Consider the following 18,609-nt stretch of genomic DNA (forward strand, 5'->3'; position numbering starts at 1 on the left):
TTCCTCTGAACAAGCGTGTGGTCTGTTGACCAGGTATCTGCAGATAAGTTAGTTCCGCTGAACAGGCGGCTGCAAACAAATTCTCCTAACGGACAAACAACACTTAAACAAACATACGAACAACATAAAACATCCTGCAGGTTCCATCAGGAAGGACGACACTTTCCCAAGTGGTTCCTTTTAAACATCATGTGGACACCTCAGTTCTCGGTTGCGAACAGGGTCGCAAAGGGGTTGGCGGTTTGGGAGTCAGACCCGAGGTCGTCACCTTCTCCCGGGTGCCAAACTCTGGAGTGGATTAGGGCTGAAAGGGCTGCTTGGTGTGAGTTGGGGTTGCTCTCATCGTTGCGGACGAGTCTGTAGGAGTTGTCGCGGTGCCAATAATTTGTGTCGTGTTGTGTGGGGACAAAGTCGGGGTCGTCCGTGTGGTTCGGTGGTCGGTGGTGGGATTTGTTTAAAAAAGTGATCAGGAAGGGATCACTGGGATCGAATTCGGAGTCGCTGGGTGTGGGTCCGGTTGCATGGGGATAGTAGGGAGGCGTGCTGTGGCTATCGTCCAAGTCACAGTCACTGTCTCTGCTGCTGCAGTCTGTGGGCGTTCCGGGGCGGAGTGTATATTTCGGGGGTGGAGTCGAGGTCAAGTCCGTGGCTGGGCTGGACATGGTGGGGGTAGGTCGGGTTACGTTGGCTGTGGGCGTGGTGTGGTCAAGCATGATGTGGTGTGCGTGGTTCGACTGTGTTCCATCAACCTTTAACTGGTTTACATGAAACCACGCAGTCTTACCATTGGGGTACTTTATTTTGTAAACGGATGGGCTTACTTTATCCGCAATGGAATACGGACCCGAGTATTTTGGTGACAGGAATGTGCTGGGGTTATATACGGACAGCATCACTTGCTGGCCGATATCGTACTCCGTTGCATGCACTGCCTTATCGAAACAAGCCTTGCTCTGTTTCTTTTTGGTGCCCAATTTTACTGCGGCTGCTAACTGAGCCGTTTTTACATTTGCAACTAATTGTTCCACGGCTTTCTCGTGTGTGAGGGCCGTTACTTCAGGGCTGGTCAGGTCTAAACCTAACAAGTATTCTGTCCCTTTCATGGGGCGTCCTGTCATGAGAGTGTGTGGGGTGTAACCTGTGGAGGTGGAAACAGTGTTACGCAAAAACATCAGCGCAAAATGGAGGACTGAGTCCCAAGTGGTGTTGTTCTGCTGGACCATTTTTCTGAGGGTGGTTTTTAGGGTCTGATTCATGCGCTCCACGATACCACTCGACTGTGGGTGGTATGCAATGTGGAATTTTTGGGTGATGCCAAATATCGTGAGGATGTTCTGCATGACCCGTCCCGTAAAATGAGATCGTTGGTCCGATTCAATGCTGCGGGGGAGTCCCCATCTTGTAAAGATGTGGTGGGTTAGGATCTTGGCTGTGGTTTTCGCGGTGTTGGTGCGGGCTGGAAATGCTTCCACCCATTTTGTAAAAGTGTCTATGACCACCAGAACATATTTATAGCCATTCCTGCAAGGGGGCAATGGACCTATAAAATCAATCTGGATGTTAGTCCAGGGGCTGTTAACGGGTCGGGTGTGGCTGAGTTGGGCCTTTTTTGCATATCTGACGGGGTTGTTCTGCGCACAGATAAGGCAATTCTCAATGTAATGGCTTACATCTTCCTTGAGATTTGGCCACCAACAAAGCTGTTTGAGGTGGGCTGTGGTGGGATCGATTCCCTGGTGTCCATGACCATCTTGGAACAAACAAATCAATTGGTTCCTGTCCTGCTCAGGAACTACATAAAGGGTGTCCTTTAACACCACACCGTCATGTGTGGTCAGTGAATTTCTGAACCTCTCGTAGGAGGCTGGAGACTTTCCTTTCACAATCTCCGAGAGATTGCTGTCCTGCTTCTGGGCCTCTACTAGATCCTCGATTCTAGTCTGCGTGACCTGAACTGCACTCACTGGCGCACTCACTGGCGCGCTTTCGGGGGCTTTTCAAAAATACCCATGTCTGGAACCTGCTTTAGCCAGTGCGTCGGCTTTCACATTTCCAGGGGGGGAGGAACGATGGTGGCTGCGGACTTTTATGATCCCAAAAGTCCTGTTCTGGGCTTTTTCTAAAATATGGCAGAGTAATGGGGCTGAGGGGAGGGGTTTCCCATCTGCGGAAACAAATCCTCTTGCTTCCCACAGGGGCAGAAATTCTGTAAGGCTGTTACAGAGAGGCTGTCTGAGTATATGTCTGCTGGGCTGGGGAAGGAATCTGGGTGCTCTACTATGTATGCGATGGCCGCAAGCTCTGCTGCATGCGCGCCTAAGTGTCCGGGTAGTTTTAACGCTATTTCCTCGAGGGCGCGTCGTTGCGCGTCCTCTACATAGATCCCGCAACCTGTTATGCGCTTCCCATCCAAGACTGTGCAAGATCCATCCACATAAATCTTGTTTTTTAAAAAATATATTTATTAAAGTTTTTTCAACAACACAATTTTTTCCCCTTACAAACAATAGCCCCCCCCGCGCCCCCCCCCCCCCCCCCCCCCCCCCCCCCGGCCCCGGTAACAAAATAACACGAAATCGCACTGAGCAAGATATATACATGGCAAAATAGTATATTTACATAGCTTGAAACACTGGTTCTCTCCCGCACGTGCTTCGCCTCCCTCCACATGAGCAAGATCCTGCGCTGGGCTACGAGGGACGCAAAGGCCAAAATGCTGGCCTCTTTCGCCTCCTGCACTCCCGGCTCGTCCACTATTCCAAATATTGCAAGCCCCTATTTCTTGTGCCGCGAGCAACGGGAATTCCCTCACCTGTCGCCTCACAAAAGCCCTCACCTGCATATATCTAAAAGCATTTCCCGGGGGTAACTCAAACCTCTCCTCCAGTGCCCCTAGGCTCGCGTATGTCCCGTCAATGAACAGGTCCCCCATTCTTCTAATCCCCGCCCGATGCCAGCCCTGGAACCCCCCGTCCATCTTCACCGGGACAAACCAGTGGTTACCCCTGATCGGGGACCACACCGAGGCTCCCACTGCATCCCTGTGCCGTCTCCACTGGCCCCAGATCCTTAACGTTGCCGCCACCACCGGGCTCGTGGTATACTTTGACGGCGAGAACGGCAGCGGTGCCGTCACCAACGCCCCCAGGCTCGTTCCTTTACAGGACGCCATCTCCATCCTCTTCCATGCCGCCCCCTCTCCCTCCATGACCCACTTGCGGATCATCGCCACGTTTGCTGCCCAGTAGTAGCTCCCTAGGTTTGGCAGCGCCAACCCTCCTCGGTCCCTGCTGCGTTCCAGGAACCCTCTCCTTACCCTCGGGGTCTTATTTGCCCATACAAACCCCATAATACTCCTCCCTACTCTCTTAAAAAAGCCCTTGGTGATCACGATGGGGAGGCACTGAAAAACAAACAGAAACCTCGGAAGGACCATCATTCTGACCGACTGCACTCTACCCGCCAACGAGAGCGGTAACATGTCCCATCTTTTGAAGTCCTCCTCCATTTGGCCCACCAACCTCGTCAGATTCAGTTTATGTAGGGCCCCCCAACTCCTGGCTATCTGGATCCCCAGATACCGAAAACTCCCCGCCGCCCTCCTCAACGGTAGGTCCCCTATCCCTCTTTCTTGGTCCCCTGCCTGTATTACAAAGAGCTCACTCTTCCCTACATTGAGCTTATAGCCTGAAAACTCCCCAAACTCCTTTAGAATCTGCATGACCTCCACCATCCCCTCCATTGGGTCCGCCACGTACAGCAACAGGTCATCCGCGTATAGCGACACCCGATGCTCTTCTCCCCCTCGGACCACCCCCCTCGATTTATTAGACTCCCTCAATGACATGGCCAAGGGTTTGATCGCCAATGCAAACAACAGGGGGGACAGGGGGCACCCCTGCCTCGTTCCTCGGTACAGCCGAAAGTACTCCGACCTCCGCCGGCTCGTCACTACACTCGCCACCGGGGCTCTGTAAAGGAGCTTAACCCAGCTGATAAACCCTCCCCCAAACCCAAACCTACGCAGCACCTCCCAGAGGTACTCCCACTCGACTCGGTCAAAGGCCTTTTCCGCGTCCATAGTTGCCACTATCTCCGCCTCTCCCTCCTCCGATGGCATCATTATCACGTTTAAGAGCCGCCGCACATTAGTGTTTAATTGCCTGCCCTTTACGAATCCCGTCTGGTCCTCATGGATCACCCGCGGGACACAGTCCTCAATCCTCGTGGCCAGCACTTTTGCCAATAACTTAGCGTCCACATTGAGGAGCGAAATCGGCCTGTACAATCCACATTGCAGTGGGTCCTTGTCCCGCTTTAGAATCAAGGAAATTGTCGCTTCCGACATTGTCGGGGGCAGGGTTCCCTCCTCTCTTGCCTCGTTAAAGGTCCTCACTAGTAGCGGGGCCAACAGGTCTACGTACTTTCTGTAGAACTCCACCGGGAACCCATCCGGCCCTGGGGCTTTCCCCACCTGCATACTCCCCAAACCCTTGCTCAGCTCCTCCAACTCGATTGGTGCCCCCAAACCAGCCACCTCTTGCTCCCTCACCCTCGGGAACCTCAGTTGGTCTAGGAATCGTCTCATCCCCTCTTCCCCCACTGGGGGCTGGGATCTGTACAGCTCTTCATAGAAGGCCTTAAATACCTTGTTTATTTTTGTTACACTCCGAACCGTGGCTCCCCTTCCATCTTTGATTTCCCCCTATTTCCCTCGCTGCCGTCCTCTTACGGAGCTGGTGTGCCAGCATCCAACTAGCCTTTTCCCCATACTCATAGGTCGCCCCCTGCGCCTTCCTCCACTGTGCCTCCGCCTTCCCCGTGGTCAACAGGTCAAACTCCGTCTGGAGCCGTCGTCTTTCCCCAAGTAATCTTTCCTCCGGGGCCTCTGCGTATCTCCTATCCACTCTCAAAATCTCCCCCACTAACCTCTCCCTTTCCATGCCCTCTGTCCTCTCCCTGTGAGCCCTGATGGAGATTAGCTCTCCCCTGACCACCACCTTCAACGCCTCCCATACCACCCCCACTCGCACCTCCCCGTTGTCGTTGGCCTCCAACTACCTTTCGATACACCCCCCTCACCTTCCCACACACCACCTCATCTGCCATCAGTCCCACATCCAGCCGCCACAGCGGGCGTTGGTCCCTCTCCTCTCCCAGCCCCATTTCCACCCAGTGCGGGGCGTGGTCCGAAACGGCTATGGCCGAATACTCCGTCCCCTCCACCCTCGGGATGAGCGCCCTGCCCAGAACAAAGAAATCTATCCGGGAGTAGGCTTTGTGCACGTGGTAGAAGAAAGAAAATTCCCTGGCCTGCGGTCTTGCAAACCTCCATGGGTCCACTCCCCCCACCTGATCCATAAACCCCCTAAGCACCTTGGCCGCCGCCGGCCTCTTTCCCGTCCTAGATCTGGAGCGGTCCAGTGCTGGGTCCAGCACTGTATTGAAGTCCCCTCCCATTATCAGGCCTCCTACCTCCAGGTCCAGGTCCGGAAGCCCCAACATGCGCTTCATGAATCCAGCATCATCCCAGTTCGGGGCGTATACATTTACCAACACCACCCACGTCCCTTGCAACCTGCCGCTCACCATCACATATCTCCCTCCATTATCCGCTACAATAGTCTTGGCCTCAAATGACACATGCTTTCCCACCAAAATTGCCACCCCTCTATTTTTTGCGTCCAGTCCCGAGTAAAATACCTGTCCTACCCATCCCCTTCTTAACCTGACCTGGTCCGCCACCTTCAGGTGTGTCTCTTGGAGCATAGCCACGTCTGCCTTCAGTCCCTTCAAGTGCGCGAATACTCGAGCCCTCTTCACCGGCCCATTCAGGCCCCTCACGTTCCACGTTATCTGCCGGATTGGAGGGGCTCTCACCCCCCCCCCCCCCCCCCCCCCCCCCCCGACTAACCATCTCCTTTTCTGGGCCAGTCCAGTGCCCGCGTCTCCTTCACCCTCCAGTCCCCCAGCCGGGGGACCTCCGTCCCGACCACCTCTTCTGTGTCCCATTCCCTTTCGGCCAGTGCAGCAGCAACCCTTTTTACTTCCCCCCCCCTCCCCTCCCCCCCGCTAGACCACTGTCTAGCTTTTTTGCTCCCCCCATATCACTCCCGTAAGTCAGCTGACACCTGCTGACCCCGGCTTCCCCCGCCGTCCCTTTGACCCCCCCGTGTAGGAGTCTCCCAATCAATATATGTTCCTTCGTTTCCCTTCCCGCCTTTCTTCCCGCGCGCGGGAAAACACCCCGCGCTTTCCAAAGCCTGCCCCGCCCCCTCTGGTGCAGCTCCTGTCGCGGCCTTGTCTCTCTCCCCCAGCCCATGTAACATTTCCTACGCATGATTGACCCCCTATATACAACAACCATCACACATCAACCCTCAAACACCCCCCACCCTCACAAACCCTCAGTTAGAGTCCAACTTTTCAGTTTGTATCAAGGTCCACGCCTCTTCAGGCATTTCGAAGTAATAGTGTTGGTCCTTGTATGTAACCCACAGTCGCGCTGGCTGCAGCATTCCGAATTTCACTTCTTTCCGGTACAACACCGCTTTGGCCCGGTTGAAACCCGCTCTCCGCTTTGCAACCTCCGTGCTCCAGTCTGGGTATATTCCGATCTCTGCATTGTCCCACTTGCTGCTCCGCTTCTTCTTGGCCCATTTCAGGACCCTCTCTCTGTCCGTGAACCGGTGAAACCTCACCACCATCGCCCTTGGCGGCTCATTTGCCTTGGGCTTCCTCGCCAACACCCAGTGTGCCCCGTCCAGCTCCAGCGATCTCGAAGGGGCCTCTGCGCCCATCATCACCCCGATCATCGTGCCCGCGTATGCCCCGGCATCGTCCCCCTCCACTCCTTCTGGGAGACCCAGGATCCGCAGATTATTTCTCCTCGACCTGTTCTCCAGGTCTTCGAGTCTTCCCGCCCACTTCTTGTGTAGCGCCTCGTGCTGCTCCACTCTCACCGCCAGGCCCAAGAGCTCGTCCTCATTCTCACTGACTCTTTTCTGTACCTCCTGGATCTTCACCTCGCGGGCCTTCTGGGTCATCCCTAGTCCTTCAATTACCGCCAGCACAGGCGCCAGCATCTCCTTCCGCAGCTCCTCGAAGCAGCGCTTGATGAATTCCTGCAGCTCCGGGCCGCACTCCGCTTTGTCCCCGCCCGCCGCCATTTTGATTTTTTTTCCCTCGCTTCTCCCGCTGCTCCGGTGCCGCTTTTTTGGCCGTTGCACTTCTGGTCTGGTCCATAAAAGTTGGAGGGGGACCTCTCTCTTCACTTCCCCACGGGTTGTCGTCAAAAAAATTCCGTTGGGGCTCCTCCAATGAGCCCGAAAGTCCATAGTAGCGGGAGCTGCCGAATCGTGCGGCTTAGCTCCGCATAGCCGCAACCGGAAGTCACCCACATAAATCTTAATGGGTTCACACGTGTCCGTGTGCAGGGGACTCTGAGTTGAATTTCCTATCTTTCTGGGGGGTGTTTTAGCTACAAAGGGGCCTGTGTTATGGTGTGGAGAGATGATCTCACATTCATGGGGGGTTCCGGGGTACTGTAAATTGTCAGCTAAGTAGGTGTGTGTCTTTGTCCGTTTTACTGTGATGTCCCGTCCCTGCAAGAGAAGGGTCCATCTAGCTGCTCGTATTTGGCTGACGGTACCGTCCTTGAGTCGTCCATCCAGTAAAAGTGGGGTGGGGGTGTGTTCCGTCAGAATTGTGATGGGGTTCAGTCCGGTAATGTATGGAAAGTACTGGACTGCCCAGAAAACTGCGAGCAGGTGCCTCTCACAGGCTGAAAATCCCTGCTCCACAGCATCTAAAAGTCGGGAGGCGTAAGCTACGGGTCTCAACTGGTCATGCCGTTCCTGCAGGAGCACGGCTGAAAGGGTGCGGTCTGTGGTCGCTACCTCTATGGCACAAGGGGAAAGCGGGTCTAGAACTTGTAGTGCGGGGGCGGCTATGAGTGCCTGTTTTAACGAGTCCACAGCATCCGTATGCTGCAGAAGCCACTCCCAGGATGCTCCTTTCTTTAGGAGGTCTGAGAGGGGCGCTGCCTTGCTGGCGAAACCGTCGATGTGGTTTCTGCAGTAGCCAACCAGTCCTAAAAACGACCGGAGGGCTGAAACGTTCTGGGGAAGGGGCAATTTAGCGATCGAGTCAATTCCTTTATGCTCGATCGCGCGTTTACCGTGCGTGATAATTGTTCCCAAATATACCACTTTTTCTTCCAAAATCTGGGCCTTTTTGGGGTTGACTTTACAACCAATGGAATGTAACAATTCCAGGAGTTCGGACAGAAGCTCAATGTGCTCTTCCTTACATACTTCGTCTACATACTATACCAAACATTCAGGACGAGAAAACTTTGCTAGTCCATTTGCCAGCTGTCGGTGGAAAATGGAGGGGGAGTTGTGGAATCCTTGTGGCAGGCATGTCCACGTGTACTGCTGTGGTTTAAAGGTGAAGGCAAATTTGTACTGGCACGCCTTTGCCAATGGAATGGACCAGAATCCATTACTGATGTCCAAAACCGTGAAGTAGCGGGAATTGAGTCCCTGCTTGAGCATGGTCTCGGGACTTGTTGCTACGGTGGGGGCTGCTGCGGGGGTGACTTTATTGTGTTCCCGATAATCAATGGTCAGGCGCCATGATCCGTCGGACTTTCTCACTGGCCAAATCGGGACATTATTAGTCGAGGCTACAGATCTTAGTACGCCCTGCTCTAATAAGCTCTCTATAACTTTTAGGATGTCTCCCTCTGCTTCTAGGGGGAATCCGTACTGTTTTGGGGGTCTAGGGTCAGGTCCTGTTACTTGTACGGAGCCAGTCATCCGTCCACAGTCGTGCTTGTGGGTCACGAATGCTGCCCTTTTCTTTTGCAGGACTGCCCTAACCTGCTTGTCCGTGCTAAGAGTGGTCGGGTTGAACCAAAATTTGCCTACGGCGCTAATTTTGTTCATGTAGTCCCCTATGTTGAGCATTGCGGGGGCTCTAGCGGATTTTGCCATCTTCCATCCACACTGGTTGACTAGATCGAAGGATAGGTGGTGGGAATTCATAAAGTCTATTCCCAGAATGTGTTCTGCTGTGTGGGGCAGGTCTACTAAAACTTCGGGGTGTTTGGTGGTGATGGTTCCTATTTGAATGGGTACAGGGGCTGTGATGTGACCCTGCTGTGAGTGGCCTGTAAAACCGCTGAGGGTGATAGTGGCTGTAGTGGGCCACGTGTCGTTTTGAAATAGGGTGGAGGAATTTATGGTGGTGCGGGACCCTCCTGTGTCCCAAAGAAACTCGATAGGCTGTCCCCGAATCTTCGCTGCGACTACGGGTCGTCCTGACCTATCCCAAAGGGTGTCGCAGACCCAACTGGGGGAGCCCGTACACCGTCAGTCCGTTTTGGTCAAGTCCGTCTGATCCGAGCGGGCGCTAACACTATGGATGGGCTCTGTCTTTTTCTTAATCAGAGTGCCTGTCTGTTGGGCTCTCTGTGGCTTTTTGGGGCCATTGCACTCTTTTGCGAAATGTCCCAACTGTCCGCAGTTGTAACATTCTTGTGACTTGGGTGGGGGGCTGTTCTTTCCCTCATTTACCCAGGCGGGATTGTGATGTGTTGCTTTTACTGCCTGCATGTCTGCGGCGGCTTGCTTTTCCTCGCTATTTTTAATGGTGGGTTTCATAGAATTTACAGTGTAGAAGGAGGCCATTCGGCCCATCGAGTCTGCACCGGCTCTTGGAAAGAGCACCCTACCCAAGGTCAACACCTCCACCCTATCCCCATAACCCAGCAACCCCATCCAACACTAAGGGCAATTTTGGACACTAAGGGCAATTTATCATGGCCAATCCACCTAACCCGCACATCTTTGGACTGTGGGAGGAAACCGGAGCACCCGGAGGAAACCCACGCACACACGGGGAGGATGTGCAGACTCCGCACAGGCAGTGACCCAAGCCGGAATCGAACCTGGGACCCTGGAGCTGTGAAGCAATTGTGCTATCCACAAGGCTTGCTCTGAACAGATTGCTCCCAAACACGGGACAATCTTTTCACCACCCATTTCTCGTTATGGGCCTCTTCTGAGGGGTCATAACTAGTACAGGCATTCTGGCCTGCACCTGTGGCATGGGAGATAAGGGTGACCCCCAGGAAATGCCTTTAGATATATGCAGGTGAGGGCTTTTGTGAGGCGACAGGTGAGGGATTTCCCGTTGCTCCCGGCAAGAAGTTCAAGACAGGGTGATCTCGGGTGTATGGGTCGGGGAGGGCAAGGTGTCGGAAATACACCAGGAGTTGAAAGAAGAGGGGGAAGCACTGGTAGAAGAGTCAAAGGGTAAATGGGAGGAGGAGCTGGGGGAGGAGATCGAGGAAGGTCTGTGGGCTGATGCCTTAGGTAGGGTTAATTCCTCCTCCTCGTGTGCCAGGCTCAGCCTGATACAATTTAAGGTGGTCCACAGAGCGCACTTGATGGGGGCGAGGTTGAGTAGGTTCTTTGGGGTAGAGGACAGATGTGGAAGGTGCTCAGGGAGCCCGGCGAACCATGTCCATATGTTTTGGTCATGCCCGGCACTGGAGGGGTTCTGGAGAGGAGTGGCGGGAGCAATATCTCAGGTGGTGAAAGTCCGGGTCAAGCCAAGCTGGGGGCTAGCAATATTTGGAGTAGTGGACGAACCGGGAGTGCAGGAGGCAAAAGAGGCTGGCATTCTGGCCTTTGCGTCCCTAGTAGCCCGGCGAAGGATCTTGCTAATGTGGAAGGAGGCGAAGCCCCCCAGCCTGGAGGCCTGGATAAATGATATGGCAGGGTTCATAAAGTTGGAGAGGATTAAGTTTGCCTTGAGAGGGTCTGCGCAGGGGTTCTACAGGCGGTGGCAACCGTTCCTAGACTATCTCGCGGAGCGTTAGAGGAACGTCGGCCAGCAGCAGCAACCTTGGGGGGGGGGGGGGGGGGTGGGTGGGTGGAGGGGACGTCCTGGGAGGGAGGGGGAGGGAGGGGGGGGAAAGGGGGGATTGCCTGTGAGGGTGGATGAGCAAGAGATAACAGGAAGGGTTGGGGAAACTGGCACGTACGGGTAAGGGCCAGTGTACAAAGCTGTGTAAATATATCATTTTGCCATGTATATATCTTGCTCTGCGCGATTTCTCGTTTTTTTTTGTTACGAGGGGGGCGGGGTTATTGTTTGTAAGGGAGAAAAATTGTGTTAAAAAACTTTAATAAATATATATATTTTTTTAAATGGGAGATAAGGGTGCGGGTCCATTTGGCCATATTGTCTGGGGACAAATGGGCACGGTCTACGTCTCCAAAAACTGCTGCAAAGTGAACCCACAGGCGTCCTGCGAACGCTGTGGGGTGCTCAGACTTCTTCTGCCTACACTTATTGAGGCCATCTACGGGGTCACCCCGGTTATACCCGATCGCATCCAGGATTGCGGTATGCATTTCTGCAAGGGTGCCTCCTCCTACGTTCTGTGGGTCGGGAAGGGCTGCTGCTAACGATGGATCTAAGCTTAGAACCATGAGCTTTACATGCTCTCTCTCATCCAGGCCGTACATGGTCGCCTGATGTTTGACGGTGACAAAGAAATAGTGGGGGTCTGCGGCGGGGAGGAACGGTGTGATCTTTGCACACGCGTCCCGTAATTGGGTCATTGTTAGGGGGGTGGAATATAGAAATTCCGCATCGTCCGATGTGGCTGTGCGGTGGGTTGTTACAGGGTTCATTGGAACCTGAACTACCTGCTGTGTGGGGGGTTGGGGTGCTTTTCTCCTTTGGGGCTTTCCCTGCACACATGTTCCCTGAACATATCTCTGCGCTGTTTCTTGTAACTCTTCCCAATCAGGGCCGTCGTCCTGGTCTAACTTCTCCCCAAAGGTTTCCTGAAATCCTTTCTGGATAGACAGCAGTGATTGCAGGTCTGCAATCTGCTTCCGGCACTTTGCATGGTCTATGGTGCTCTGTCTTTGTTCTGTGGTGGCAGCGTGGAGGGCTCTCAAGGCTGCCTTGAGATCACTACGTTGTTTCTGTAGTGTCTCCACCTGCTTTTCTGTTTCTTTCCTTACCAGGACTGCATGCTGCGTGTCTGTGATTGGAAACTGCTTAAATGCGCCAGACAAGACTGGTGACCCCGTTTGGCGTCAGCCACCTCTTCATCCTTTGCTGCTAATTTCCTTCTTAACTCTAAATTCTCTTTCTCAACCTCGCATACATCGACTTTACTCATCCAATGTATGCCCTCTACTTCTTTACGGAGCGTCTTGACGACCTCCTCTGTGCCTCGCAATTGTGCCAAACAGGACACGATTGCCATCGGCTTGCGAGCTTTTCCCAAGCTCTTTTTGTGTATCTCGCTCAGGTTCTCCCACCAAGTATGCCCTATACTTCCGGGACCTGATTCGTTATGATCGCAGAAATCATTCCACATGGGCCATCCTTTGCCCTTGAGATATTTCCGGATTTCCTCTTCCCAAATGGGACACTGTCCCACTCTACTGCTGCTGGTCCCTGTGACCGCAAATTCCTCAGGGTTCATAAGGCGCTGCATTGCCTGCATGGCCATCTTTCCTATCCGCTTGCTTCGTTTAAATTTGGAACAGGGGGCTAAGGTGTTGTCGTAGATGCGGGTACGGCTTGCGCTAATTTCCGAAAATACATACTTCCGACAGTTTTGACGCAACAAAAATCTATCAGTTTTACCTTATAGCCCTGTTAGTTACGCATGCATACACACACTTCCGAATTATGACTATCAATCAGAACTGCTTGAACACTTGTGGGTTTTTTTCTTTCCAATTGGATTCTAATTCAAAGTTTCTTGGGTTCTCCCGGAGTGGTTTTCCACTTCTAGATCGGGTCCCGTCAGGATGTCGCCAAAATGTTGCTCATTTTAGCCTTTGTTTATTTGCTCTAATTCTGTCACCTTTGCTCATGAGTCGCCAGGTATCTTTCTGATACCGCCACGTGGTTCAAGTACAAGTAATGATTAATAATGCAACACACCGCTTAGTAAGAGTTAAATCAACACTCATTTATTATATACAGCAATTAATACTTATACAATAATCCTACTTCTAGACTACTACCTACCACTACCAGGCCAATACTTAACTTTGGAAATGGCCCACCAGGTCAAGGAAACAAATGGTCTTTCGAATTGGTTCTGAGCCTGCGGGATTCAAAAGCTGGTACAAGTCGATAGTCAGGAGCGCCTATCTGGTAGCGATCGCTGGAGTAAAACTTACAGTTTCTTGTAGAAGGATCTCGAAGGTTGCGAGCAGGAAGAGAAGGGTCGATTTCAACTTGGCCCCTATTCTTATAGTCCCCAGGGGCTTCCCGCCTCTCGGGGCGGATCTTGTACCTGGTTCCAAGTGATTGGAACCAATACTGGAGCGATTCCTTGATCGGGGGGTGGTCGTTTACCTTTCTTTGTGTCAGCCCCTGCTGGCGCCGAAAGGTCTGGGTTGGCTTTATGTTGCTAATTTGTAGCAATTGTTCCCGGGGATGGCTGATTAAAATGCAGATGGCTGGGTTGTTGTGATGTTGATGGCTGCAGGTATCGGTCTGGACTGACTTCCCCAGAGGTGAATACACTGTTTTACCTACAGCTGTCCGTTTGAGCCCTGTTGGCTGATTTTCCCATCAGCCTCTTCCGTTCGCCATTTTAAATCGGGGTTTGACCATTCTAATCGGGAGTCAGCCATTTTACATGGCTACAGGAGAGGCCGGGGTCAGCAGGAGTCAGCTGACTTACAGGAGTGCCATGGGAGGAGCAAAACGGCTAGAGGAGGATCTAGCTGGGGGGGGGGGGGGGGGGCGCGGGGGGGGGGGGGGGGGGGGTGCCTGGGTTGCTGCTGCATTGGCCAACGGGGAGCTGGAGCTAGGAGAGGGAGTCGGGGCAGGATTTCGCCACCTGGGGGAATGGGGGGTGCGGGAGGCGCGGGCACCTGGCTGGCCTAAAAAGGGAGATGGCTAGTCAGCAGGGGGAAGGGGGGGAAGCCCCCTGATCCGGCTGATAACTTGGAATGTGAGGGGCCTGAACGGGCCGGTCAAGAGGGCCCGGGTGTTCGCGCACCTAAAGGGACTGAAGGCAGATGTGGGTATGCTCCAGGAGACGCATTTGAAGGTGGCAGATCAGGTTAGGCTGAGAAAGGGGTGGGTAGGGCAGGTCTTTCACTCGGGGTTGGACGCAAAGAATAGAGGGGTGGCGATTCTGGTGGGGAAGTGGGTGTCGTTTGAGGTGCTGAACATTGTGGCAGATAATGGAGGTCGGTACGTGATGGTGAGTGGAAGGTTGCAGGGGGTGTGGGTGGTATTGGTGAACGTATATGCCCCAAATTGCGATGATGCCGGATTTATGAAGCGCATGTTGGGTCGGATTCCGGATTTGGAGGCAGGGAGCCTGATAATGGGGGGGGACTTCAACACGGTGCTGGACCCAGCATTGGACCGGTCTAGGTCCAGGACGGGTAAAAGGCCGGCTGCGGCCAAGGTGCTTAGGGGCTTTATGGACCAGATGGGGGGAGTGGATCCATGGAGGTTTGCCAGGCTGGTGGCCAGGGAATTTTCCTTTTTTTCCCACGTCCATAAAGCCTACTCCCGGATAGATTTTTTCATCGTGAGTAGGGCGCTAATCCCAAGAGTGGAGGGCACGGAATATTCGGCCATAGCCATTTCAGATCATGCCCCACATTGGGTGGAGCTGGAGCTGGGGGAGGAGAGGGACCAGCGCCCGCTGTGGCGCCTCGATGTGGGAATGTTGGTGGATGAGGAGGTGTGTTGGCGGATGAGGAGGTGTGCGGGTGGATTCAGGGGTGTATCGAAAGATACATAGAGGTCAATGACAATGGGGAGGTGCAGGTGGGGGTTGTCTGGGAGGCGTTGAGGCGGTGGTCAGGGGAGTGCTAATCTCCATTTGGGCCCATAGGGAGAAGAGAGAGAAGAGAGAGAGGTAGAGACTGGTGGGGGATATATTAAGAGTGGACAGGAGCTATGCAGAGGCCCCCGAGGAGGGACTACTTAGGGAGCGACGGAACCTCCAGACGGAATTCGACTTGCTGACTACTGGGAAAGCAGAGGCCCAGTGGAGGAAAGCGCAGGGGGTGGCGTATGAGTATGGGGAGAAGGCGAGTCGGATGCTGGCACATCAGCTTCGGAAGAGGGAGGCAGCGAGGGAGATTGGTTGAATTAGGGATAAAGGGGGGAACAAGCTGCGGAGTGAGGTGGGAATAAATGAGGCATTCAGGGACTTCTATGAGGAGCTGTATAGGTCTGAGACCCCGAACCGGGGGGGGGGGGGGGGGGGGGGATGCGCCAATTTCTAGATCGGCTGAGGTTCCCGAGGGTGGAGGAGGAGCAGGTGGTTGGGCTGGGGGCACCAATTGGGCTGGAGGAGCTGGTTAAGGGACTAGGGAGCATGCAGGCAGGGAAGGCCCCGGGGCCAGATGGGTTCCCGGTAGAATTTTATAGGAAGTACGTGGTCCTGCTGGGCCAGCTGCTAGTGAGGACTTTCAATGAGGCGAGGGAGGGGGGGTCCTTGCCCCCGACAATATCCAGGGCGCTGATCTCTTTGATCTTGAAGCGGGACAAGGACCCATTACAGTGTGGGTCGTACAGGCCGATCTCGCTCCTCAATGTCGACGCGAAGTTGCTGGCGAAGGTTCTGGCCACGAGAATTGAGGACTGTGTCCTGGGGGTGATTCATGAGGACAAGACGGGATTTGTGAAGGGTAGGCAGCTGAACACCAATGTGCGGAGGCTCCTTAATGTAATTATGATGCCTTCGGTGGAGGAGGAAGCTGAGGTAGTGGCGGTTATGGACGTGGAGAAGGCCTTCGATAGGGTGGAGTGGGAGTATCTTTGGGAGGTGCTGCGGATGTTTGGGTTCGGGGAGGGGTTCATCAGTTGGGTTAGGCTACTATATAAAGCCCTGGTGGCGGGTGTGGCTACGAACCGGCGGAGGTCGGAGTACTTTCGACTGTACCGGGGGACGAGGCAGGGGTGTCCCCTGTCCCCCTTGTTGTTTGCACTGGCAACTGAGCTGCTGGCCATGGCATTGAGGGAGTCCAGGAACTGGAGGGGATTGGTTCGGGGGGGAGAGGAACACCGGGTGTCGCTGTATGCCGATGACCAGTTATTGTATGTTACGGACCCAGTAGAGGGGATGGCGGAGGTCATGCGGATCCTTAGGGAGTTTGGGGACTTTTCGGGGTATAAACTTAACGTGGGGAAGAGTGAGCTCTTTGTAGTGCACCCAGGAGACCAGGGAAGGGGGATAGATGAGCTTCCGCTGAGGGTGGAAATGAGCTTTCGGTACCTGGGGATCCAGGTAGCTAGGAATTGGGGGGCCCTGCACAAGCTCAATTTGACGCGGTTGGTGGAGCAGATGGAGGAGAATTTTAAAAGGTGGGATATGCTGCCACTCTCACTGGCGGGTATGGTCCGGTCGGTTAAAATGACGGTCCTTCCGAGGTTTCTCTTTGTATTTCAGTGCCTTCCCATTTTGATCCCTAAGGCCTTTTTTAACCAGGTAAGCAGAAGCATCGTGGGATTCGTGTGGGCGAATAAGACCCCGAGGGTAAAAAGGGTTTTCCTGGAGCGTAGCAGGGACAGAGGAGGGCTGGCGTTGCCGAATCTATGTGGCTACCACTGGGCAGCCATTGTGGCGATGATCCGTAAGTGGGTAATGAAAGGGGAGGGGGCGGCGTGGAAGAGGCTAGAGATGGCATCCTGTGTGGGCACGAGTCTGAGGGCGCTGGTGACGGCACCGTTGCCGCTCCCGCTGACAAGGTACACCATGAGTCCGGTGGTGGCGGTGACTCTGAAGATCTGGGGGCAGTGGAGGCGTCATAGGGGTGAGGTGGGGGCCTCGGTTTGGTCCCCGATTCGAGAGAACCATCAGTTTGTCCCGGGAAGGATGGATGGGGGGTTTCTGAGCTGGCATCGGACACGGATTAAAAGAATGGGGGACCTGTTCATTGATGGGACGTTTGCGAGCCTAGGGGGGCTGGAGGAGAAATTTGTCCTACCCCCGGGAAAGGCTTTTAGATACATGCAGGTGAGGGCGTTTGTGAAACGGCAGGTGAGGGAATTCCCGCTGCTTCTGGCACGCAGGATTCAGGACAGGGTGATAGCGGGGGTATGGGTTGGAGAAGGCAAGGTCTCGGCGATTTACCAGGAGCTGCAAGAAGAGGAGGAGACCTCGGTGGAGGAGCTAAAGGGCAAATGGGAGGAGAAGCTCGGGGAGGAGATAGATGAGGGTCTGTGGGCTGATGCCCTGAGTAGGGTTAACTCTTCCTCCTCTTGTGCCAGGCTCAGCCTGATACAGTTTAAAGTTGTTCACAGAGTGCATATGACAGGGGCGAGGTTGAGTAGGTTCTTTGGGGTGGAGGACAGATGTGTGAGGTGCTCGGGGTGCCCAGCAAATCACGCCCATATGTTCTGGACGTGCCCAGCGCTGGATGGGTTTTGGAAGGGCTTTGCGAGGACTATGTCCAAGGTGGTGGACGCCCGGGTCAAGCCAAGCTGGGGATTAGCATTATTTGGGGTATCGGACGAGCCGGGAGTGCAGGAGGCGAAAGAGGCCGGTATTCTGACCTTTGCGTCCCTGGTAGCCCGGCGGAGGATTTTGTTGCTGTGGAAGGATGCGAAGCCCCCTAGCGTGGAAGCCTGGATTAATGACATGGCAGGGTTCATCAAGCTGGAGAGGATAAAGTTTGCCTTGCGAGGGTCTGTGCAAGAGTTCTTCAGGCGGTGGCAACCGTTCCTAGATTTTCTCACGGGGCTTTAGGAGGAGGTAGAACAGAACACAGAACACAGAAAATACAGCACAGAACAGGCCCTTCGGCCCACGATGTTGTGCCGAACGTTTGTCCTAGATTAAGAACAAATTAATCTACACCCCATCGTTCTACCGTAATCCATGTACCTATCCAATAGCCGCTTGAAGGTCCCTAATGTTTCCGACTCAACTACTTCCACAGGCAGTGCATTCCATGCCCCCACTACTCTCTGGGTAAAGAACCTACCTCTGACATCCCCCTACATCTTCCACCATTCACCTTAAATATATGTCCCCTTGTAATGGTTTGCTCTACCTGGGGAGAAAGTCTCTGACTGTCTACTCTATCTATTCCTCTGACCATCTTATAAACCTCTATCAAGTCGCCCCTCATCCTTCTCCGTTCTAATGAGAAAAGGCCTAGCACCCTCAACCTTTCCTCGTAATACCTACTCTCCATTCCAGGCAACATCCTGGTAAATCTCCTTTGCACCTTTTTCAAAGCTTCCACAAACTTCCTAAAATGAGGCGACCAGAACTGCACACAGTACTCCAACTGTGGCCTTACCAAGGTTTTGTACAGCTGCATTATCACCTCACAGCTCTTAAATTAAATCCCTCTGCTAATGAACGCTAGCACACCATAGGCCTTCTTCACAGCTCTATCCACTTGAGTGGCAACTTTCAAAGATCTATGAAGATAGACCCCAAGATTTCTCTACTCCTCCACATTGCCAAGAACCCTGTTTTCCGCATTCATATTTTTCCTTCCAAAATGGACAACCTCACACTTTTCAGGGTTAAACTCCACCTGCCACTTCTCAGCCCAGCTCTGCATCCTATCT

The sequence above is a fragment of the Scyliorhinus torazame genome, chromosome 15 (assembly GCF_047496885.1).
Source record: "Scyliorhinus torazame isolate Kashiwa2021f chromosome 15, sScyTor2.1, whole genome shotgun sequence".
Classification (NCBI taxonomy): domain Eukaryota; kingdom Metazoa; phylum Chordata; class Chondrichthyes; order Carcharhiniformes; family Scyliorhinidae; genus Scyliorhinus; species Scyliorhinus torazame.